We start from the raw sequence: 25225 nt of genomic DNA, 5'->3' as shown, positions 1-25225 counted from the left end.
CTCCAGGTCCCACCTGGAGATTGGCAACCCTTGGGGAAAGTCAGCTGCACAGCAGGGGGTTGAAGAGATTGGTTTGATGGCTGCTGGGCCAAGATTGGCAACAATAGTTCCCCAGGAGCCCCATCGTAAATGCACCAAACAATTCCTCAGGATTTTCCAAAACACTACTCTGTTTTGGGCTCCTGGGGAACTTTGAAGTAGCACCAAAGCTTTAAGATCTCTCCAGCTGTCACCTGGAGACTGGCAACAGCTTGTCTGGAGTGTGGGCAGCATGGCATTGTATCTGTCTGAGGTCCCCCTCTTCCTCCTCCTCCTCAGATCCCACCCTCAGCAGGCTTCAGCCCTAAAATATCCTGGAAGTTCCCAACCTGGAGTTGGCAACCCTATGTCCTGGAGTTCGAACCTGGAGTTGGCAACCATCAGCCAACGTTTATCTGCCTGTCTGTCTTTACAACCCGCCCCCCACACACACACACAGCCTCTGCCTAGGGAGCAGCTGACATCATTCTCCTCTCCCAACTGAAAATTCCAACTGCCTTGCGGGGGGGGGGTGAGTTTGAGGTGTGGAATGGAGTGTAGTCCAATCAGCTTGACCTTGGAATGCTGGCCGGGACTGCACAAAACAGCCAATGAACCCAGCCAGTGTCTTCCGAGTGGCAGTTTTTTCGGCCTAACACTAAAGGGGCCAATTTTAGAATTCTGGCACCCAAAACTCTTTTATAATAAGGGAGAGATACTCTTCCTTTCCATTGTGGCTCAAAGTGGCTTACAGTTCCTTGATGAAAAACATACAAAGTACAAAAAAATGCTGATGAACTTCTGCCTCTTCAAGAAAATGCCTGCAGCTAAAACCCTATTTAAAAGGCCTTGCAAATAACATGACCTTCCAGCACCACCAAAATATACTAATTAATCAAAAAGTTCTCTATTAATAACAGATATAGTATCAGCATGCCCTGGAATTTATGCATCCAGTTGGCTTCTAAGAGATTTCTGTGCTGTGATCATCAATGTGACTATCGATCAGTGTTCCCTCTAAGCTGAGTTAGTGTGAGCTAGCTCAGTTTTTCAGCCTCCGGCTCACAGATTTTTGTCATGGCTCAGGACGGAAGGCTCCAGAGCAAACTAATTGATGCCGTAGCCACATCACTCACTCACAACATTAATGCCAGCAGCTCAGAAAGTAGATTTTTTGCTCACAAGACTCCACAGCTTAGGGGAGCATTGCTATCGATATGTTTTATTTTCTTATAAGGACAACTGCAATGCTGTCCCAAGAAGCATTACACCTTTCTAAGCCCATTGAAGCATGCATTCTTCTACTGCAAATGGCATATGATTTATCTGGGGGAAACCACAAGAAATGGGTGCACACACCACAATCTCTGAACCGTATCCATCCCACAGAAGGAAAAGGAGGGAGAGAGAAGGTTTTTCTACTGTATTTCTAAGACTAATTGCATTTTGTGCTGAGAATAAGAATTCTGTCTGGCAACTGGTGGGAGAGGAAGGGGGTGGGAATGGGTGGGAACTACGTCACACTGCTGGCACAATGTCACTTCAGCACAAACCCAGAGGTGACATTGACGTGTCAGTGTGATGCTCTAGGATCCCCCATTTTACCACAGAGTTTGGGGTGAATCCTAGAATGGAACACTGATATGGTGACGTCACTTCCTGGTCTGCACCGGAAGTGATGCCAAGCCATTGGTGCAATGATACTTTCCCCACCCATGTGTCTCCTGCTGCTGTGCTAAGCAGTGGTGGGGACAGCTGGCAGATAGCGGGTGGTATCCCACTACAGCAGGCTATTTACTAGGCTTGCCAGCCTCCAGGTGGTGACTGGAGATCTCCTGGAATTATAACTGTTCTCCAGACTATATAGATCAGTTCCCCTGGAGAAAATGGCTGCTTTGGAAGGTAAACACTATTACATCATACCCTGCTAAGGTCCCTTGTCTCTCCGAATCCTGCCTTCCCCAGGCTTCATGCCAAAATCTCCAGGAATTTCCCAACCCAGAGCTGGCAACCCTACAAGAAATAGAGAAACACACACACAAACAGAAACATGACCAAGGATGGGATGGAACTAAGGTTGCCAACTTCCAGGGGCTGCCTGGAGATCTCCTGCTATTACAACTGATCCCCAGATGACAGAGATCAGTTCTCCTGGGGGGAAATGGCTGCTTTGGAGGGTGGGCTACTCTGATGGGGTCCCTCCGCTCCCCAAACCCCACCCTCCCCAGTCTCCACCCACCCTCCCCAGCCTCCAAGCATTTCCCAAGCCAGAGCTGGCAGCCCTAGAGGGAACTCACCAGTCCTTAACAGGAGGGGAAACACCTCTTTAGACATTGTTGGTTTACTTAATGTGGCAGAGCAAAGGAAGAATGGAGCAGACCTGTGTATTAGCTTTACAAGTAAAGTTTACTAATTACTTATGGGAAAACGGGAACTGGGAGTTCAAAACAATAAACATCCTGTAGCTCTCTAACCTAATGTAATTATCCGTGTAACTGTACCTCGTGTCTGTGCCACAGGCAAGAGTTAGAACAAAGGCAGTAAAGCTTTCCTAAGCCTCCACCCCCGGGGACATCCTCAAATCCATTGATTAGCCAATAGGCAATGCCAATACCAACTCATTATGCTTATTGTCCCCTAGACTTTGGTGGGAGATACCTGCAAGCTACTCTGATAGCCCTAAGCAAACTAACTAGGAAATCAGCGTACACAACAACTTGTTAATTCTTTTACGACATCAGGAAAGGAACTTGCTCATATCCCAACAGAAATCCATGATTGCTCATCTTAACCTTTTGCTTAATAGGAAACTGTATCAAGTACTCTCTGGCTTCAGGAGAGCACTTAGGATGACTTTGAGCAAGGAAAGGGTTAAAATAAATAATTATGGATTCCTAGAGCACATGACAGCACAAATTGGCACCTGGTCTGCCTGACTACTCAGGTCCCCCTGAGAATTCTATACCCCCAATAGACTCCCACCTTTGTAATGGCCCTGTATTCTTCCTGGGTTTAATGCCACTGGGAAACAAACAAACAAACAAACCCCTTTCTCCCACTGTAGTCCGATCTCCTTTTCTTATGAAGGCTGCAGAATCTGCCTGGCTGTGCTAACCGTTAATGACAGCTCTCTTCTGCAAGGCCTCCCTTGGCTGAGCCAGGCCTGCTCAGGCCAGTTTCCAGAGCGGTGAAGGTCCCAGTGCAGACCCCAAGGACAGGTCTCTTCCTCCCAAGCACAATGCCTGCCTGCCCATTCTGGGCATGCCTCCAGAGCGAAGGGGGGTGGAGGTCCTGCAAGCCAAATATTTGCTTCAAACACTTCCCAAGCGCCTGACTTTGTTATTTCCACTCCAAACTGCTGTCTCCGCTTGGTTTGATTTGGCTCTAGTGCGGTGTGCGCAGCGCGTCCCTGTTCTTGGCATGGAAGGAACTTTCCCCAGGAATGGACTCTATTGTGTGGCACTGAACTCCCTGCTCTGCTGAGTGGGCTTTCATTCTGGCTTGGCATCCCTCCGACACTTGGATTTACAGAGAAACCACTGCCTACGTCACTCATGAGCCAATACACTTGATGTTGGGGTATGATGGGACGAAGGGCAGCAAGCTCATGATGCCAGCGAAGAAGGCATCACCACATCTCAGTTTTAGAATATATAGACAGCCTTGATTTCTCCCATTTTTAAGACACTCTTGGAAAAGAGCACACAAAATGTCAGTGCAGAAGAAATATTTCTTTATTTATGTATACCTCAGCTCCCTCCCCCAAACGGCTGACATCATTCTCCTCTCCTCCGTTTTATCCGCACAACAATAATTCTGAGATGTAGGTTAAGGTGAGAGGGGGGGGGGACTGGCCACCAACAGGGGATGGGGGTGGTGGTAGAGTTGCCAGCTCCAGGCTGGGAAACTCCTGGAGATTTGGGGGTGGAGCCTGCGGAGGACAGGGACCTCAGTGGGGTACAATGCCATAGAGCCCACCCTGCAAAGCACCCTTTTTCTCCTGGGGGACTGATCTCGTCAGTCTGGAAATAAACCAGGCCTACGGTGGGGCATTTCGTGGCCCTGCCCCCTGACTTCCCATCCAGTCCAGGCACTCCCTTGGGGGGGTGTCCGTGGTGCCCCCTGACTTTTTTAATGGCCCCCCAAAATCCTGACTACAGGCCTGAGATAAACTGTAATCCTGAGAGGTCTCCTAGGCCCACCTGTAGGCTAGCATCCCTAGGTCACTGGCCCGAGTCACCCAGCAAGCTTCCATGGAGTGGGGATTTGAACGTGACTCTCTCAGACCCAAGTCTGACACTCTATCCAACACAGCTCATATACACCTCACATATATAAAAAGTACAGAAAAGGGCAACTACAATGATAAAAGAGTTGGAACACTTTCCCTATGAAGAAAGGTTAAAGCGCTTGTGGCTCTTTAGCTTGGTGACATGATCGAGGTTTATAAGAGTATGCCTGGGATAGAGCAGGTAGAGAAAGAAGTACTTTTCTCCCTTTCTCACAATACAAGAACTCGTGGGCACTCAATGAAATTGCTGTCAGGTTAGAATGGATAAAAGGAAGTACTTCTTCACCCAAGGAGTGATTAACACATGGAATTCACTGCCACAGGAGGTGGTGGCAGCTACAAGCATGGACGGCTTCAAGAGGGAATTGGATAAACATTTGGCGCAGAAGGGAGCAGTGGCGCAGGCAGTAAGAGCGCCTGCAAGTAACATCAACGAACAGCCATTACGGCTGTTCGAGACCCTGGCCCTAGTCCCAGCTCCCGCCCACCCAGCGGTTCGAAAGCATTAAAATGGCAAGTAGATAAACTGGGTACCTGCCCATAGGTGGTGGGGGCACCCTCCTCCTGGTGAGGTAGAGGCATCAACGGCGGAGGCGGAGGCGGCAATGGCGGTGGAGCAGTTCCTGCCGACCCAGTGGAGACCCAGTGGAGCGACGTCAACGTCGAAGGCGGAGCCCAGAGAGGCGGAGGCTGGAGAGCGTGGTGACGTGTGGTGTGGCGCAGCGGAGCCACCAAGGACATTAGCCGGAGCCACAGCCGACACAGAGCTACGCGCCAGAACGGGGCCTGCCGGAGGAAGCTACCCGGAAAAGACCGGCTCCAGAAAAAGGGCACCAGAAGGACGCCGATACCCGAAGCCGCTAGAGGAAGCCAGAAAAACAACAAGCCCTGGGTGCTGGTAGGCAGACACCACTCATCAACAATGTGGCCCTAGTTAGGGAATTTGGAATATGTATGTAAACCACTCAGAGACCTGCCCAAAAAGGTTAGAACGGTATATAAATTGAATGAATAAATAAATATAAGTCCATCAGTGGCTATTAGCCACAAGGTATAGATAAGTACTCTTGGTCTTGGGCAAGTATGCTCTGTTGTCTTGGTGCTTGGGGGGGGCAACAGTGGGAGGGCTTCTAGTGTCCTGGCCCCACTGCTGGACCTCCTGATGGCACCTGGTATTTTTGGCCACTCTGTGACAGAGTGTTGGACTGGATGGGCTATTGGCCTGATCTAACATTGACCTCTCTAATGTTCTTACCTACAAAAAATACTGTATTCTGTTTGTAAAGGGAGGGTGGTTATGCCCAAGTCTCACCTTTTGGTCTTAGCTCTGGCCCCTTCTCAGTTGTGGTCCACCTTGGCGCCTCTGCTTGGAAGGGAGTGGATCTGTGAGCACTCTTGTCTTCCTCCTCCTATTGACCCCTGCCCTTTACTTCCTGGAGTGAGTGGTTGGATGTGTCCTTCTCGGCCACCTCCCTGGGTTTTTTGAGGAAAGCACAGTAAACCATGCATGCCCCCTCAAAAGATTGAAAGAACACAAGAAGAGCCCTGCTGGATCAGACCAGCACTCCACCTAGTCTAGCAGCCTGTCTCAGGGGCGGCACAGATCCTGGCCATCCAGGGGCAGGGGTAGAATAGAGGGGCTTGAGCCAAGCCAGGGCCTCGAATGGTTTTACACATGTCTAAGTCCCGTCTCTAGTTCCAGCTCCTGCCAACCTAGCAGTTCGAAAGCAAGAAATTGCAAGTAGATAAATAGGTACCGCTTTGGTGGGAAGGGAACAGCGTTCCGTGCGCCTTGGTGTTTAGTGATGCCGGCCACATGACCACGGAAACGTCTTCGGACAGCGCTGGCTCTTCGGCTTTGAAACAGAGATGAGCACCGCAACCCTAGAGTCGGATTCGACTGGCTTTCGAGCAAGGGAACCTTTACCTTTTTAAGTGCATGCTGAATGCAGGTTCTGCTCCATTCCTATGGGAAGGCTATCTCTAACCATGCCGCACAGGTTGGAGTCTTATAGAGGTCTCTAAAGCTACAGTATCCTTGGAGGGCCAAACTATGTTATGAATTTTGCCACATTGTGTTCAGGTTCCTCACTTTCCCTGAAGTCCCAGAGCAACTGCAGGGAATGGAGTTTTTAAAGACAACAGGGGCCTGATTCAGCTCGGGATGAAGGTGCAGGGTGAGAAGGGGCTACTGCACAGACCTCTCTTGCCAAAATGTGTAATCTGTAGTTTGGCCCTGAAAGACAGTTTGCACTAAATCCAAGGGGTCCTCCCAAAAATCTGTGGCATATGCCAGCCTGACCCCCCCATTCTTAAAAAAATAAAACAAAACACCCCTGCTGCCCTAGAGCTCTCTATCTCTCATGTGACTTGGTTTTTGATCAACACAGCAGAGCAGCTGCTGTCAGTAGCTCGGACTGATTGGTCCTCTTCTCAGATCTTTCCTTTCTCCTTCCTGTTGCTGCTGTTTCAGCTGTGTGGATAATTTAATTAACTGTAAGGCAGAGCTGACTGCCTGCCAAAGGAAGAATCATTGCTTCTGACCTTAGAGGCAAAGGGGATCTTGGGGAATGTGGCCTGTCTTAGCAGAGCTGCAATGTGTCTAGTAACTGGACTAATGTGTTCAGTATAAAACCAATGTTTGGGGTCCCCTTCCACACAGCTTCCATGGAGAAGGTAACCGGCCTGGCTCAGAGGTGATCTCCAAAGAAGATAAAGGTTAGACAATAGGAAGAAGGCCCACTCCTCCACATGCAGCTGCTAGTGTGACCTTGGGTCAGTTACAAGTTCTTTCAGAGTGGTTCTCTCATGAGCAGCTCTCAAAAGAGCTCTCTCAGCTCCACCTACCTCACAGGGTGTCTGTTGTGTGGAGAGGAAGGGAAAGGGGATCATAAGCCACTCTGGGACTCCTTCAGGCAGTGAAGGGTGGGGTATAAATCCAATATCTTCTCTCTTCTACTTCTCTTAAAACCTTCAGTGCCTCAACAATAGTGAATTTATGTTTATTTTATTTTTTATTTACATTATTTATAGCCCACTTTTCTCACAGGGAGTCAAGGCAATAGTGAGCCAATACGACCAACAAAAATGGGACGTTCAATAACTAATGCATTTGTATTTTAGAAGTCTGGAACCACCAGAAAGAACTGAAGCATTGCATAGGTATTCACATGACACATTAAGTACTACAGAAATTAAATAGATAGGAGACTTCCAGTTTATGGCAACACGCTGAGCAGACTCATCTCCCAGACCTTCCGGGGATGAAATCTGCGCACCAGCAGAAACGATGGGGGGCAACGTCTCACTACCCCCCCGGAGCCCCTGGTTGAAAGGCTCCTAGCCATGGGACTTTTGAGAAGTGGCCTCTTCGCCAGCACGATGCTGGGGAATCGAGGTGCTTCTCCGTCCTGATGGTCCTCCTGCTGTGTGCCTGTATGGAACTAGCGACGCTGACCGGGACAAGTGCTGGAGATCGAGCGGTCTAAAAGGAGCTACAGCGAGGTCGCAAGACTGACTATGAACTGTGAGTCGGATTAGAGCGTAATTGACATCTTAAAAAGAAAGCTCCCACCCCAAGGACTAGAAAAGAAAGCGAGCGGGGAGGGGCCCCTCCCATGCACACGAATTTAAATGCGAGACCCAAGGGGGGAGTGGAAGTAAAAACGCTGAAATCTGTTGAGAGAGACTTACCAGGGCGTGGATGAGCGTTTGAGTATATATTCCGAGACTTTAGTAAATCGTTGGAAAGTAAACAATCCATAAAGATGGCGGGGAAGAGGACTGAGAAAGAAAAACTTTCAAAAGCAAAAGTAGTTGGGAGCCAAGCAAAAGTAGTTGGGAGCCCTCATCCAGAAGAAACCACCGAGTTTGCTAAAACGTTGGCAGAATCCCTGAGCCCCCTGCTGGACCAGATGATTAATCTCAAGGAACAGCTGTCAATGATGAACCCAAAGCATCACTACTCAGCAGCTTCAATTGAATGAGACTCTTAAAATCACAAAGCAAACAGCTGAGAAAGTGAAAGAAGTTGATGCCAGTACTCAAAAGGTGAAGAAAAAGGTGCAAAAACTGGAAAAGAAGCAAGTCTCAACAGAAGAACAACTTTTACAGCTCCAAATGGAGAAGGCAAACCTGGTCCTTTCATTCCAAGGTGTCCCAGAATCCAAAGGCGAGAATCTGAAGCAAGTGATGAGTGATGCATTAGCCTCAGTGACAGATTTGAAAGTGGAGTATCTTATGAGCGAGATGGTCTTATTCAACTACAGGTCTTATTCCGTATACATAAAGAAGAAGAATCTGCTTGGGGAAATAGTAATGAGATTTTCGAAGAGGCATGTGAGGGATTCTATCCTGAGAGCGACAGCAGGGTCCCCCTTGAAAATTGGGAACAATACTATCAGGATCCTGAAAGACATTCCATTTGAAATAAGACAAAGGAGAAAGAAATATAAAGATTTAATTCTTTTTCTTCAAACAAATGCAATTGGCTACAGGTGGTTATTTCCAGAGGACGTAACCTTCAAACTTCAGGATAAAAAAGAAAAGATTGACTCTGTTTCCAAAGCATGGGACTTTTTGAGAATCCAGTTGGGCAAGCCAGAGGAGGTGGATAAAGAGGAGAAGGACAGTAAGTCCAGTGGCGAGCTGGACTCGGGGTCTTCCGGAGACGACTCTCTTTCTGAAAAAGGGGCGGCTGCCCCTAAAAGTCCATACACTGAGGAAAAGACAAGAAAAGAAAAAATGAAGGCTGAAGGACTCTGAATTGTGCCTTTGAAAATATGGTTTTTAACAATGGGATGCTCTGGGGTTTCTCTCTAACAGTTAAATCTAAGTTTAAAAGATATTTTAGCATGTCTGACTAAGTTCAAAAGATATTAGCGATTCAAGGAAAGGTTTGTATTTAAGCTGCTTTGATGATCTCCTACTCTTGGGGTTTTAGTTAGTAGTGGTTATCTTTTCTTTCTCCTTAATTGTAGTTCCCTTCCCTTATTTTCTTTGTAGTTTGTAGTTCAATTAAAAAAGAAATAAAAAATCCCCTCCGGGGGGCCAAAAAAATTAAATAGATAGGATCCTACTTACAGTGGTCTATCCAGCAACATAGACCACAGTCCCTAATCATTTATCCAGTCTCTAATCAATTATGGTGCAGTCAGACTTGTCCAGATGGTCAAGCATCCAACGCATGCATGATCGTCTTGAACTATCCCATCCAGAAAAGAACCATTGCCCAGAAGCAAGGATTTCTTCATTCTCGTTTTGTGAGCTCAGCCAGTTAGGGATCCTGCAGCCAGCATGATGACATGACAAAGCCAAAATAATGCCCTGCAGCCAATCTGATTGTGGTGATGTCACAAAGCCACTTTAGATCTCCTTAGTGGCAACATGAGGACACACAGTCGGAGTTGGCTACAATATGTCCCACAGCCAATCAGATGTGGTCACACTAGGATGTTGGCAAGCCACTTTAGAGTGAGGGCAATGCTTCCTGACTTCACTTTGAATGAGACAGAAGCTGACTAATCTGAAGTCACCATGAAGTTGCTCGCGTCACCTAATCTAGGAGGTCTCTCCTCTCAAAGAGGACTGCAGTTTGGAATCCTAGCATGCTTACAGAGTCCTGAGGCATGTAAGTTCAGCCAAATGCACACCAGATTTATGTAGGTTGCACAGTTGTGTATGATGTCATGAACTTTCCAAAAGGAAATTCGTGGCCAATAGCCAGGCACTAAGCAGCTGACGTAATGCTATTATAATGACAATGAACGTGTTGATGATCTTGGGAGAAGAGACTCATAAGTAAAAGCAAAAAAAAAAAAAAGCCCAAATATTTGGAAAAGAGGAGGAAAGTTTCAATCCTACTAATTTTTTTAAAGTAATGCCAGCTCTTCCCCATTGCCAACCCTTTCAGAAAAGGGTCAGCTGCCTGCTGCTCTGTGTGCTAAGACCACCAACCTAAGAAAGAAACGCACTTCTGCTTTAACTACAGAGTTCAGCTGCAGTCTCCAGTGATTCTCCCATGCCACTGGCTCTGCAACTCCTTCTGGGAAAGAGATTCAATGCACGAGAAAAATAGAAGCACCACAAGGAATATAATGAGCCACACTTTTCAGGTGAGCAAGCTTGTAAGTTACTGCTACTCCCCAGGCCCTATTCATCCAGACTTTCTAGTGGTGGCGAACCTATGGCACGGGTGCCAGAGGTGGCACTCAAAGCCCTCTCTGTGGGCACGTGTGCCATCGCCCCAGCCAGGCCCAGACCGTCATTAAAGTGTCGAATTCTCTGCCAAATAATTTTAAGTAAATGAAAGCATTTGGGATTGCTTTCCTTGCTTTGTTTGGATCATCTTAAGTTAATGTATGAGTGTTTTTTTCTAAAGTAAAACCTCAGTATTCAGGTTAAATTGCCGTGTTGGCACTTTGTGATAAATAAGTGGGTTTTGGGTCGCAGTTTGGGCACTCGGTCTCTAAAAGTTTCGCCATCACTGCCATAGAAGCTTCAGGGGTTATGGTGGATGAGGTCTTCTCCGCAGGCTACCATGGAGAGCTCAACAATCCACACAGAGAAACAACAGTGTCTGTCTGTCTGCAAACGAGATGTATCTCTGCTGCCCTCTAATGTCCATGACTTATGGCAGCTCCGTTAAGGGATTTCAAGGCAAGAGACGAACAGAAGTGGCTCTGCCATTGCCTGCCTCTGTGTAGCAATCCTGGACTCCCTTGGTGGTCTCCCATCCCAGCACTAGCCAGGGCTGATCCTGCTGAGCTTCTGAGATCTTGCAATATTGGGCTATCCTGAACTATCCTGTATACCCAGTATAGAGCTCTGTTTTGTAAATCAACATCTGGTCAGCAGTGGTGGCAAAGGTGTGTGCGCTGTGTCCTCCATTGCAACAGACCTTAGTGCCAAATCTTCATTGGTATGCAGATTTATTACCACCAGACTGTGACTCACTGAGGATAAGAACAGTGGTCCATCTAGCCCAGCATCCTGTCTCACAGAGTGATCAATCAGTTCCTCTGGAAGGCCAACATCAGGGCATAGAAGCTGAGGCCTTCCCCTGATGTTGCCTCCTGGCACTGGGGTTCAGAGGTTTACTCAGGGCCGTAGCCAGGATTTTGTCATTCAGGGTGCCTTTAAATAAGTTGGGGGGCAATGACGTCACAAAATAAAAAATAAAATATTTTTTTTAAAAAACACTCACTTTTGCAGTATTTGCAGTCTGTTTGCCTACACCGGGAAGCAAGCTGCGCTTGCGGAAGGGGAGGTAGTGGGGAGTCCTCCAGGTGGCCAAGAGAGTTGGGGGGCCTGGGGGCTTCATGGAAGTCGGGGGGGGGCTTGGCAGGAAGTCAGGTGGCCAGGCCACAGAAATGCCTCACTGTAGCTATGGACCTAGGTTTACTGCCTTTGAACATGGAAGTTCCCTTTAGTCACCATGGCTGTTAGCCACTGATAGACCTTTCCTCCATGGATCTGTTTTAAAGCTGTCTATGCCTGTGTCCATCACTACATCCTCTGGCAGTGAATTCCACATTTCAATCACTCTCTGTGTAAAGAAGTATTTCCTTCTGTCCATCCTGAATCTACTGCCCATCAGCTTCGTTGGATGCCCTCAAGTTCTAGTATTTTGGGAAAGGGAGAAAAAGTTCTCTTTGTCAACTGTGTCCACCCCATGCATAATGTTATGCATCAAGATGACTTTGCAGAAGTGTGGTTTATTATATTAGATTTTTTTGTCACAGCTTGAGGAAATTCCCAAATGCTCAAGATCTTTATACTTATAATATGTACACTATACTACAGGTATGGTACTGTTATTGGCTTATGATGTCATTCTTTCTTTATGGATATTGCATTAGTTGTGCATGTTTGAGTTGTCGTGATATTGTCTAATGTATACTCTGTTACACTGTTTATAGTTTTTGTTATTGTTTTATGATGTGTGTGAAAATTAAAAAAGAAAAAAGAAAGAAAAAAGCAGAAAGATTTCAGATTCACTAGCCAAGCTGAAGACCCATGGCTTTGAATGAGCTTCACACTTCCCTAGTTGGCTTTAGGGAGCCACCCAAAGCTCCATGCCTACTCCCCCCCCCCCCCCCCGGCTTGCTTCAAAATCCTTTGGGTTTTATCTACAAGACCCAAGAAGCAATTGGGTGCCAATAAAGACACAGATGGGAACCACCTCAATGAACTGGGGGATACTGAACACATGAAGCTGCCTTATACTGAATCAGACCAATGGTTCCTCAAGGTCTGTATTGTCTACTCAGACTGGCAGTAGCTCTCCAGGATTTCCAACACAGGTCTTTCACATCATCTACTACCTGATCCTTTTTAACTGGAGATGCCATGGATTGAACCTGGGACCTTCTGCATGCCAAGCAGGGCCTCTGCCACTGAGCCATGGTCTCTCCCAGTAATGCTGCTCTTGAACACTGTGGAAGGCAGTCTCTTATAGCCTGAATGGGTCAAATTCTGAGAGGAGCAGACTCTCTCTGCACCCCTGGGTATGATCCAGCTAGACCTCTCAGTAACTCTCACCCCAATGTTCCTCGGGTGGCTCTAGATTGATGGTGTTTCCCCCCTGTCCCTTCTCTCTTTCCACCCTCACGTAACCACTCTGCCTTGCCAAGCTGTTAATCTTTCACACACATGCTTACGTTAAGCAGCTTGAAGAGCCTTGCAAACACTTTATCCTCATAAAGACTGAAGGGCCCTGATATGAAAGTTATAGTTCCAGAACAGGACAACATTAAGTATGCAAACAAAAACTGAAGGTCAGGGGCAGGCAACGAGGCTGAAAATACAATAACACTGCCATTACTTTTTTTCAGAGGACAAGAAGAGAAGCATTGCAGGTTTGCTCTAGGTGCTTTCCAGCTTGCCCAGTTTGCCAGGAACACTCCGTATTGTTATTTATCTATTTCTGTCCTGCTATTCTCCCCCAATAAGAATCCAAGTGGTGTACGGCACCGTTCTCTCCTTCCTCAATTTTATCTTCACAGCAACCTGGAAAGGTAGGTTAGGCTGAGAAAGCAAGTGGCAAGCTGAATTGAAGTAAGATAGACTGCAAAGTCAGAGTTAACTTCTAGAGCTTTTAGAGCTCTACCACTGAGACAGCAGCCTGAAGAAGTCAGAAGAAACGAACGGCAACTTAGGTGTTCCGTAGCTGCTTCATTTGTGACTGTATTTAGAGACAAAAAGGGAGTGGTTAATAACTTTTGTGAAAATGGACTGCAAAAGAAAATACTAATTCATTTAAAGGACACAATTTGTTGTTTAATACTTTATTTGTAAAGTATTTTTGGTGGTTTGCATACAGATTTGACCCGTGGCTGTCAAGGCCATTTTAAAGAAGAATTTGACCATTTGCATGGAGTGTGAGAAGGTTTTCCCTGTGATTTTTCAAGTGCAGCAACAGCCCCCCACAGCCCCCAAATCTCACAAGAGATCTGTTTGTACTTTAAAACATTAATTTGAGCAAAAACACACATGGCTAAACATCACGTGTATTTAACTCTTACTTATTAAATCTTTCTACTCATAAATGCAAGCTGATCCATTGTGAAATTCACATTCTGCCAAATATTCTCAAGATTATTTGAAAGAGGGCCCTGCTGGACATTGACCCTTTCTGCTCTCTTCTTTTAATCCATGTTCACTGTGGTGTCCTCCAAGCTATTGTGCTCTAAAATTGAATTCAACCTTCTTTTTAATCCAGGTTTCCCCCCCCCCCATTCTGCACTAAAATCGAGTTCAACCTTTTTTTTATTCCTGAAAAATCGGGGTGACCTCAATGTAATGTAGAAACAAAAAAATATCCCGAGATAATTACAGGGGTGAACTCGTGTGTCGTGTAGAATGTAAGTTCAGGGACAGGATTGAACCAGGATTTAAGGTCTAGTGTGGAAAGGACCTCCATTACATTACCTCCATTCAGCGGTCAGCCCAATTCCAGCCGGCTGTTGCCCCGGGTTATTTGGCTGCTGTTTTGCCGTGGACTTAAATTGCCTCTACTGGAACCAGGGGTCATTTGGGGGGGGACGCGGGGGGACGCCATCCCCCCGGGTGAGGTGCGGGAGGGCGGGGCCTGGAACTCCCTGCTGGTGCCCGCGGGAGGGCGGGGCCTGGAACTCCCTGCTGGTGCCCGCTGGAGGGCGGGGCCTGGAACTCCCTGCTGGTGCCCGCTGGAGGTCGCCGCCGGCTGTGGGGAGGACACACTTCCGGTGATGTCAGGGGGTGTGGCATATGCTAGTGAGTTATGCTAATGAGTCCCCCTAGCTCTTTTTCTACGAAATGACCCCTGACTGGAACACTGAGAAAATCCAGAGTGACTGGCAAATATGGAAAAGACCATTATTGTCTGTTGTGTGGTGGGGGAGATTGCTGCTATGGGTTTAATTGTTTTAGTGCCTCTTGCTTTTATGGCCCCTGGCCAGTGAGCAACCTGCTTTCGTCTTTAAGGTGCCACTAGAATTTTGTTTTCTTTGGGTACACAGCAACCTCTTTGCCATCAGAAACAACCTGAAGCCCGAATCTTCTTTGCCTGCCCCCCAAGCCCCACCATACCTTGGCAGGAGATGGTCTTAAGATCATGATGACCTGGAACAACTGGGGAGCTCAAAAGCTTGCAGGCTGTTGTGTGTCACTGGGCTGGTCCTAATCAAAGTTGTTCCATGGGTTGTGTTCTTGGCTCTTTGAACTACTCAATCCCTGCCACAGCAGAGCTCTGGGCAATATACAAAGCCATAAAACAACGACAAAATAAAACCAGTTAAAACATTTCAACCATCAGATGGCGTGTAACTAATCAGCTCCACTTCCAACTGCCGGCTACTTTGTGGGCAGGGGGAAGAGGGCGAGGTAGAGATAAATAACAGAGAACGGAAAACAGTGCCAGACAGGGTGGAACCGTCACTGTCCTCAACGGAATACCTCTGCCTTGCAGGCCCTGCAGAACTGCATTAGGTCCCACTTTTGGACCAACATAGCTGGAAATAACTTGTCTGCTGAACATTGTCTGGCCGAATATTTCGTGTGAACGAATGCTTGGAGGAGTCACCAAATGTTCCCACCAAGTGATCTGGAGGCACTCGGTTTTCATTGTTAACAACGAAAGATTGTTAACACGTCCCTCGTGGAGGGACGGTTCCCTGAGGCACTTAAGGAAGTGACGGTCCGCCCTCTCCTGAAAAAACCAACTTTGGACCTGGCTGAATTGGCCAACAATCGGCCGGTGTCTAATTTGCCCTATTTGGGCAAATTGATTGAGAGGGCGGTGGCGACACAGCTTCAGAGCTTTCTGGATGATGCTTCTGTCCTGGATCCACTCCAGTCCGGCTTTCACCCTGGTCATGGGACAGAGACAGCGCTGGTTGCCCTTACTGACGACCTCCGGAGGCATCTGGATTGAGGCGGTGTGGTGGCACTGTTGTTGTTAGATCTGTCGGCCGCATTTGATACGGTCGACCATCAGCTGCTGACCCACCGCCTCGCTGATGTGGGGATCCAGGGGCTCGCTCTTCAATGGCTTGCCTCTTTTCTCCAAGGTCGGGGACAGAGGGCGGCAATAGGGGAACAGCAGTCCATGAGGCACCCACTGGAGTGTGGTGTGCCTCAGGGGGTGGTGCTCTCCCCAATGTTGTTTAACATCTACATGCGCCCCCTCGCCTTGATTGCCAGGAGGTATGGGCTGGATTGTTATCAATATGCAGATGACACCCAGCTCTATCTGATGTTGGGTGGCTGGTCAGGCTCCGACCCAGAAGATCTGAACTGGGGATTACAGGCTGTGGCTGGGTGGCTCAGGCTGAGCTGGCTGAAACTAAACCCAGCGAAGACGGAGGTCCTGTGCCTGAGTCGGAACGGTTCGGGGTTGGGGCTCCCTCTCCCGACCTTCGATGGGGTGCCTTTGGTGCCAGCGTCAGAGGTTAGGAGTTTGGGAGTGCTCCTGGATCCCTCCTTAACTATGGAGGCCCAGGTGGCAGCCACTGCCAGATCTGCTTTTTACCATCTGAGGCAGATTCGGCAGTTGGCTCCCTTCCTCGACCGTGATGACCTGGCTACAGTGATCCATGCAATGGTCACCTCAAGGCTAGACTACTCTAACGCTCTCTACATGGGGCTGCCTTTGTCGCAGATCCGGAAGCTGCAGCTAGTGTAGAATGCGGCTGCCAGGCTGGTGATGGGCCTCCCCAAGTGGGAGCACATCCGGCCTGGGTTGAAAGCGCGGCACTGGCTGCCAATAGCATACCGAGTCCGCTTCAAAGTGCTGGTACTTACCTTTAAAGCCCTACATGGCCAGGATCCGACTTACCTGAGGGACTGCCTTTCCCCACATATACCCCCAAGAGCACTTCGGTCGGGGACCCAACATCGCCTGGTGAGCCCAGGCCCCCGGGAGGTAAAGCTTGCTGTGACCAGGGCTAGATCCTTCTCAGTGGTGGCCCCTACCTGGTGGAATGAGCTCCCGGAGGAGATCAGGGCCCTGTGGGACCTTATGCAGTTCCGCAGGGCCTGCAAGACGGAGCTCTTCCACCAGGCTTTTGCATAAGGGACGCCGCTGCCACCACCACCAACGGTGGCAATATCATCGGGATTAGGAATCGCCTAATGTGTGAAGAGCTACAAATATAAATCATGTTTGAAGAGCTGCTATTATGTACGTGGACTGCCATCAGGGGTCCGCGGCTACAGGCAAGAGCTTAGTTCCTCCAGACAATAGGAACTTAGGATCCTAGTCTCCCCAGCATGAACCAATAGGAACTTTGGCGGGAAATTCAAACCCTCCAATGGGACTGTGGGTGTGCTAGGTGGGTGTGTATATAGTTGGCCTTGCAGGGCCATTTTTCAGCTCAGTGTTAAGTACAATAAACGTGTGCAAACACATGTCGTTGTCCGAGTCCTCCATGCGGCGAACCCAGTACTTTTCAGCTGCAATTCATGTTTATTTCTTTTAATTTTTATTTGATGTTGTGTCTGCCCCACAGGAAAAAAAATATGCACCACAAGCAAAAGAATTCATGGCTATGGGTCTGCATGCACAGCCTTTGCATATGGAGGTTACATTCCAGCCTTTGACCACCTTCTCCTCCTCCACAACCCCCTCTAATTCCCCCCTATGATTCTAAGAAACTCAGTTGAATAACCAGGGGTCATTTCCTGCGGGAGCACACAGGAGCGGAGCTCCGGCAGCAAGAAGCCCAGGGGGCAGGCACATGCAACAAGCCCCGCCCCCTGCTCCCAGCAGCCCTCAGTTGGGCCATGAGGAGCAAGGAGCAGCCAGGTAAGTTGCAGAGCCCTCCCCCCGGCCTGCCTTCAGGTACAAGCTCTCCCTCCTCTGTGATCTGTGCATCCCCCCCCCAATAGCTGGCAATCCAAAAGTGTCCAGTGGAGCCTGAGCGGTGGGTGTTGCCTTCTGACACACTTCTGGTGATGACAGGGGGTGTGGCATATGCAAATAAGTTGTGCTAATGCTAATGAGCTCCTGCACCTCTTTTTCTACGAAATGACCCCGGTGAATAACCATCAGGATGCATTTTACTTGATCAGCATGCATATGCAGAGAAGAAAAAATGCCAGCTGATGTGTGACATGGAAGATACTGTTTCCAGGGTCAGATCTTGGTTTCCAAAATATAAAAGAGAGCCATGGGAAGGGCAGGGGTGGCCATTAAGGAGAGCTGGTCTGCAACTCACTTCCAGAGGTTTTGTAACTCACTTTTTGGTCCTGACCCACAGGTTGGGGAAACACTGAGCTAGATGATGCCCCAGATTCTGCTTAGAACTTCTATGCGCACAACGAAGGGCATGGCTTTTAAACTGATTCCTCTTTACTTCAGGGCTGCTCTGATTCCTCCCCCCACCAAGCTATTCCTGGGAACCCCCTTCCCCAAAGAGCATTTCAGAGGGCACTTTTTTGCTACTGTGGGAGATCGAAATTGGCTAAAATTGCCCCCATTACGTGCACCTGCAGAAGTTCAAGGCTGGATAATGTCTTCTGAAGGACATGTTATGTCACCATTTATTATTTTCTTTATAATTACAAAATTTCTACCTTGCCTTTCCAGGCTACCAAGGCTGCTAACAAATGAAAATATGAGTAATGACCACATTTTAAACCTACTCAGACCAACCAACCCTCCCCTCAACACTTCATTAAAACAATTAAAACCAGAGCTAAAATTCACAGAAAAAGATAAAAACAGCAATAAAAACCATTGGACAAGAAGAGGGATCACTGAGGGAGCACAAAACCAAACGAAAAATGTCTTCACCCACTGCTGGAAGATGACAACATAAAGGGAAAGACGAGTTCCCTTGCTCGAAAGCCAGTTGAGTCCGACTCTAGGGTTGCGGTGCTCCTCTCTGTTTCAAAGCCGAAGAGCCAGCGCTGTCCGAAGACGTTTCCGTGGTCATGTGGCCGGCATGACTAAACACCAAGGCGCACGGAACACTGTTACCTTCCCACCGAAGTGGTACCTATTTCTCTACTTGCAATTTCTTGCTTTCGAACGGCTAGGTTGGCAGGAGCTGGAACTAGAGATGGGAGCTCACTCCATCATGCGGCGCACTAGGGTCTCGAACTGCTGAACTACTGACCTTCCACAGCCTGCAGTTCAGCGTCTTAACCACTTGAGCCACCACAGCTCCTCTCTGGGGTTGCTGCTGTCCAAATATCAGAAAGCAGTGCCCCACAAAGGCATCTCTCTCCCCCATCATTTCCTCTCTCCCTTTCCTGAAAGCCCCGATAGCCTCTCCCTTTCTCCTGCTTCCTTCTCACCTTCTAGGGTTGGGTTGCCAGCTCAATGTTAGGAAATTCCTAGAGATTTGGGGGTGGAGCTGTCAGCTAGCTGCCATTTTACATGTGCACCTTCCTGTCCCTTCCTGACTGTGGTGCTACGGCACATGCTTGCTTTGCTTTGCTAGCTTGCTGTAAACAGCAATAGGGAGGCTCTCCTGAGACCGTGCGAACTGGCGCTGCCAGACTGGGTTATCTGTCTAACCTTGAGGAAGAGGGAGGGCTTGCGTTTCACTGTTGGTGTGAATATTTCAGCTCTCATGGGGCATGGAGACTCTCCCGTTTATTATGTAACCTTCCGCTGGGAGAATTCCCGCGCGCACGCTTAGATTTCATTTGCTTAGCCATTTGCATCACACTGTATGAAGGGATGCATTCCCCCCCATTGTCATTCCTATCAATATCCCTGTAGACCTGTAATCAAATAAAGCATAACGTTTCCCTGGAATCGTGTGTGGAGAGGTACTTGCTGTTAACCTTGACAGGAGCCTTGGAAGGCCAAGGTTTGGAGAGTGAAGTGACCTCAGCAGGGTATAATGCCATAGAATCCGCCCTCCTGTCAGCAAGCTGCCATTCTGTTTTCTGTGACCCCTGTGTACATATCCTTTCCCTGTTACACCCGGCTTGGCTTCTATCATCCTGCTCCTGCTTTGGAATGCAAAAGATAACTGCTGGAGGTTGTGTGGGGGAGAAGATGCTGTAATGCTTGCCTATTGATTTTCCCAGGACTACTGCACCTGTGTTTTGTCTGATGTCCTGCCTGGTTCCCACGTACTGGGCGCGCAACCGTTTCATTAGCCCGCCAGCGGGAAAGCCATTCATTGGATCTGTATCTATTTGAAGTTCCTTTATTATGCTTGACCTAACTGTGTATCCCCAGTTCTAACAAAGAACGTGTTTGAGTATGTCTTCAACGCTTTGAAATAAATTTTGCTTTTCTTTAAAACGTGGATTTATTCTCGATGCTTGGGGATCCAACATATTGTTAGAACTCCCTTTTCCTATCGTTCCGAATCTGACAAGATCATGAGCGGAATTGAGGGAAATCTACCTAACACGGAGGGGGACTCGGGATCGGTCCCACAAACCTCCGCGTCTTTGGTGTTCACGACTGCAGCCTCGATGGAGGGTGCCGTGGGGGGAACGATTCCCCGCCTGCCTGCACATCTGTCTTGGCCGCCTCCGACCCCTTCGCAATGGGGTCCGCGGAAGACTCACCAGCAGGATGATTGGACTATGTACAACACCCAAGGCACCCGTGAGGTGTACTCCCGTCGGGGGAGCGGATTACGTGAGAGTCTGTTTGACAAGGGATTGTTCCCGGAACCTGGGTCTACCTCGGAGAAGGGGAGCCCCAAGCAGGACCTCGAGGAGTGGATGTTCGAGCCGTCGGGACCGCGTGGTCACGCAGAAGATGAGGAGGGCACCGGAGCCTTCCAAACGGAAGAGGACTACGACCCACCCCCGGATTATCGCCCTCGGGACCCCATCCCGGAGGAAACTACCGGGGAACGTCTAGCAGAACTGGAAGACTCGGTGAGAGACTTAATGCGGGCATTCCAGGATGTGATGGAAGGCCTGCCGGGAATGTTGGACGTTAGAATGGCCAATTTCCTGGACGCACACGCCGCGCAGTTGCAAGTTGCTCCTGCACCGGGATTTCCCGCGCCGCCGATGCCTGCTCAGCCGCTGCAAGCACCGGGAGTTCCCGCGCAGCAGGTACCTGTCCAGCAGCCGGTGAGACCGCCTCCGCCAGTGCCTGCGCAGCCGCCGATGCCAGGGGGTCCGCCGGTGCCGGGTCTGCCGCCGCCGCTGAGGCCAATACCAGCAGGGCCACCGGTTGTACCGGGTTTCCCTCCCAGGGGAGCTCCGGGGCAGCTGGGCCCGTTGGTGAGGCCTCCACGACCCAGACCCAAGGATCTGCTGGAGGCTACCTTCGACGGCAACCCGGATGAACTCGCTTTCTTCACGGTGAGGGTGCATAAATTCGTAGAAGAGAGTCGACACCTGTTCCGAAATGAAGCTGGTCTCATTGATGTCATCTCGGCAAGACTGAAAGGAGACGCCGCCACATGGTATGTTGGACTGCACAACGACCGCGGTCCGGAACTTTTGAATTTGCGAGCATTCATGTGGGCGCTGAGGGCGAGATTCGAAGATGTCAACGCGAGTCAAAGAGCTAAAGCGTTCCTCCGGACCTACCGCCAGAACAAGAAGTCGGTTCGCGAGTACACTCTGGAATTCCACAAGCAAGCAGCTAAGCTCCGAGACTACCCTGATCATATATTGGCTGAGATGTATCGCTTGGGTCTCAACGCAGAAATCCGAGAAACGGTTCTGAAAACTGTCAACCCTGTCTCCCTGATGGCCTGGACCCAAGAAGCTGAAAATGCAGAAGACCGGCTCACCACCATCAAACTCGACCTGGCTGCTACGACCAACAGACCCGCCGCTGTCGGTGCCTCTAAACCCAAGACTCAACGCCTGTCGGAATCGGCAAGGGAACTACGGATGAAGATGGGGCTCTGTCTCAAGTGCGGGGAGAAGGGGCATTTCGCTGTGGATTGTGGCAGCCGTCAAGTCAAAGACAAGCCGCCTACCCCAAGCCCGAAGACACCGCTGTCGGGGAAGAAGGGGATGGCTAAACCGCGTTTCTCCAAAGCTCTGCAGGCAGCCCAAGGTTCGGGGGAAAATGAACCGGCTGCCGCCGAGTCCGAAGAAGAGCTGGTGGCTGAAACGGCGGAAAACGACAACGGCCTGTTGTGAGAGGCGCAAAACGACAAGGCCATTCTAATGCTGCGCCCAAGGTGGTGAGAGAAACCCCTTCCCTATTTTTCGTGACTGTCTCCTTAATGAATCCGCTCCTAGGAACCCACGTTAGGGTAAGAGCGTTGATTGATTCTGGGTGTGGGAGGGATCTCATCAGCCCTAGAGTGTTAGTTGCACTGGAAGCGGGGATAGTCCCCTTGAAGTCCCCCATCATTTTTACTCAGATGGATGGGGCACCCATGGAACCTTGTACGCACGAGACTATGGCTTTGCGGTTGGGGGCGGGAGATCATTGGGAATCCAGGTCCTTCATTGTCACCCCTAAATCGCAGTTCGACTTAGTACTGGGGAGTCCCTGGTTGTTTACCCATGACCCTTACATCTTGTGGGAAGAAGGGGTTGTCAAATTTGTGTCGGCTAAGTGTGTGGATCACTGCTGGGTGGATTCGTGGGGGGACCAGCCGACCACACAGTTCCCCTGCGGCACTTTGCAACCGGAAGAGTTAGCTTCTTTGCCTCGAGAGTATAGAGACTTGGCAAAGGTGTTTGGCGAAGAGGAAGCTAACGAATTGCCCCCTCATCGCTCGACTGACTGTGCTATTGAACTTTTGCCTGACTGTAAATTACCCAAAGGTAAAATTTATGCGATGGGGCCGGCTGAAAAAGTCGAACTGCGGAACTTTATTGATAAAAACCTAGCCCGAGGTTTCATTCGCCCGGCTTCCTCCCCTTTCGCCGCGCCTGTACTTTTCCGAAAGAAGAAGGACGGGGGGCTTAGGTTGTGCACTGACTATAGGGGTTTGAACGCTGTTTCTTTGTCCAATGCTTACCCCCTCCCATTAATTAAGGACTTGGTAGCTGAGGCCACCAAGGGCAAGATCTTCTCGAAACTTGACCTCCGGGATGCATATTTCCGTGTGCGCATCCGGGAGGGGGATGAAAGTAAGACTGCATTTAATACCCCTTTGGGGCAGTTTGAGTACCTCGTTATGCCCTTCGGCCTTCAAGGGGCTCCGGGGGTCTTCATGAACCTAATCAATGAGGTCCTACATGAGTTTCTATTCAAAGGAGTGGTCCTTTACCTTGATGATGTGTTGCTGTACTCTCAGGACCTCCAGTCGCATATTAAATTGGTGCGCCAGGTCCTTAAGCGACTTTATGAACACCACTTGTTTGCTAAGCTGTCAAAATGTGAATTCCACAAGACATGCATTGACTTTTTGGGATACCGCATCTCTGGGGGGAAGGTTGAAATGGACCCTGCTAAAATTCAGGCTGTACTTGACTGGGAGCCCCCCAGGACCCGCAAACAATTGCAAATGTTCCTCGGATTTGCCAATTTTTACAGAAATTTCATCCAGAATTTCGCGCAAATTGCCCTTCCCCTGACTGAGTTGCTAAAGACCAAAGGGAAGGGTTTTGATGCTACGAAACCTGGCGCCCCGCTTAAATGGTCCCCTGCTTGCGCAGAGGCTTTTGAGAAACTTAAACTGATGTTCACCTCCGAGCCGGTGCTGGCGCGCCCTGATGAATCTAAGAAGTTTATTGTCCAAACTGATGCCTCGGATGTGGCTATGGGGGCCGCTATTTTGCAAGAAGGGGAAGATGGTCGGTTACATCCCCTGGCATTTGTGTCTAAAAAGTTTTCTGATGCCGAACGAAACTGGGGGATTTGGGAAAAGGAAGCGTCAGCGATCCGGCTGGCTCTCTCCACTTGGAGGCAGTGGCTGGAGGGGGCGCAACTGCCGTTTGAAGTCTGGACTGATCATAAGAATCTGGAGATGCTGAAATCCCCCCGTTCTCTCAACGCTAAGCAACTTCGTTGGGCGGACTTCTTCGCTAAGTTTCGATTCACACTTCGTCATTTCCCGGGGGCGGCTAATTCCCTGGCTGACGCGCTTTCACGCCTCCCACAACATGACAGTCAGCGTGAGATCATCATGGACTCTGTTTTTTCCCCCTCCCATCTGGGGGGGGCCGTGGTCACCCGGGCGCAAGCGCGAACGATTCCACACTCTGATGAGACTTCGCCTTCCCTGTTCCCTGTGGGAGGGGGGGCCTGGGTCCAGAAATATCTTTCTGCTTTTACTGCTGAGGATGATGCCTCCCTTAAGACATTACCTGATTGTGTCCGTAGCCCTGAAGGTCTGATTTATTCTGGAGACAAATTGTATGTGCCTATTTCGATGAGGAGGGAGGTGATGGAGTCTGCTCACGGTTCGAAACTGGCAGGGCATTGGAGTTTCGTTAAATCTTTGCAACTCATCCGCAGACAATTCTGGTGGCCACAAATGCGCAAAGACCTCTTGATGTTTGTTAGGTCCTGCCAAACCTGTGCCTTAACTAAACCCAGGATGGGCAAGCCTCCTGGTTTACTGCAGCCACTCCCTACTCCGTCGAGACCATGGGAAGTGGTGTCCATGGACTTTATTACTGACCTCCCTGCGAGCAAAGGGAACACTGTTATTTGGGTGGTTGTTGATTTGTTTTCTAAGCAAGCTCATTTTGTGCCTTTTCCTTCCTTGCCTACAGCTCAGAGGTTGGCGAAATCGTTTATGTCCCACGTGGTGAAAATTCATCAATTACCTGCTAAGTTAATTTCTGACAGGGGGACCCAATTTGTTTCTAAATTTTGGAGGGAACTTCTTTCCATTTTAGGGGTCGAACAAGGGCTCAGCAGCGCGTATCATCCTGAAACTGACGGACAAACGGAAAGGGTTAATCAGACTCTGGAACAATACCTGCGTTGTTTTACTAATTATCAACAGAATGATTGGTGTGAATTATTGCCTCTTGCTGAATATTGTTATAACAATACGGTCCATAGCTCCACAGGCATGTCTCCTTATAAAGCTGTATCTGGTTACGACAGTCCCCCCCTCCCTTTCTTGGAGGGGATGGGCCAACGTCCTGTGGGGGATGCTGATACATGGTGTATGTCCTTGCAAAAAGCATGGCCTCTGCTATGCCAAACACTTGACGCAGCCAAGGCTGCTTACAAGACCCAGGCAGACAAGGGTAGGGTGGTGGGGTTTGATCTGAAACCTGGGGATCTTGTGTATGTCTCGACCAAGAACATTAAGATGCTGCGGCCTAGCAGAAAATTGGGATGGAAGTTCATCGGTCCATTCAAAGTGCGTAAAGTCATAAATGATGTGGCAGTTGATGTTGTTTTGCCTAAGAATTTACGTGCCTTGCATTCTGTATTTCACATGAGCCTATTGAAGAAGGATCCTGGACCGTCTCCTTGGAGACCAGCGACTACTCCTCCTCCACCTGTCATATTGGAAGGGGATGAACATTTTGAAATAGCTGATATCCTTGATTGTAAAGTGAAACGTGGTAAAC

This window comes from Gekko japonicus, unplaced genomic scaffold (assembly GCF_001447785.1).
Source record: "Gekko japonicus isolate JY-2015 unplaced genomic scaffold, Gekko_japonicus_V1.1 scaffold112, whole genome shotgun sequence".
Classification (NCBI taxonomy): domain Eukaryota; kingdom Metazoa; phylum Chordata; class Lepidosauria; order Squamata; family Gekkonidae; genus Gekko; species Gekko japonicus.
This window is presented reverse-complemented; position numbering follows the sequence as displayed.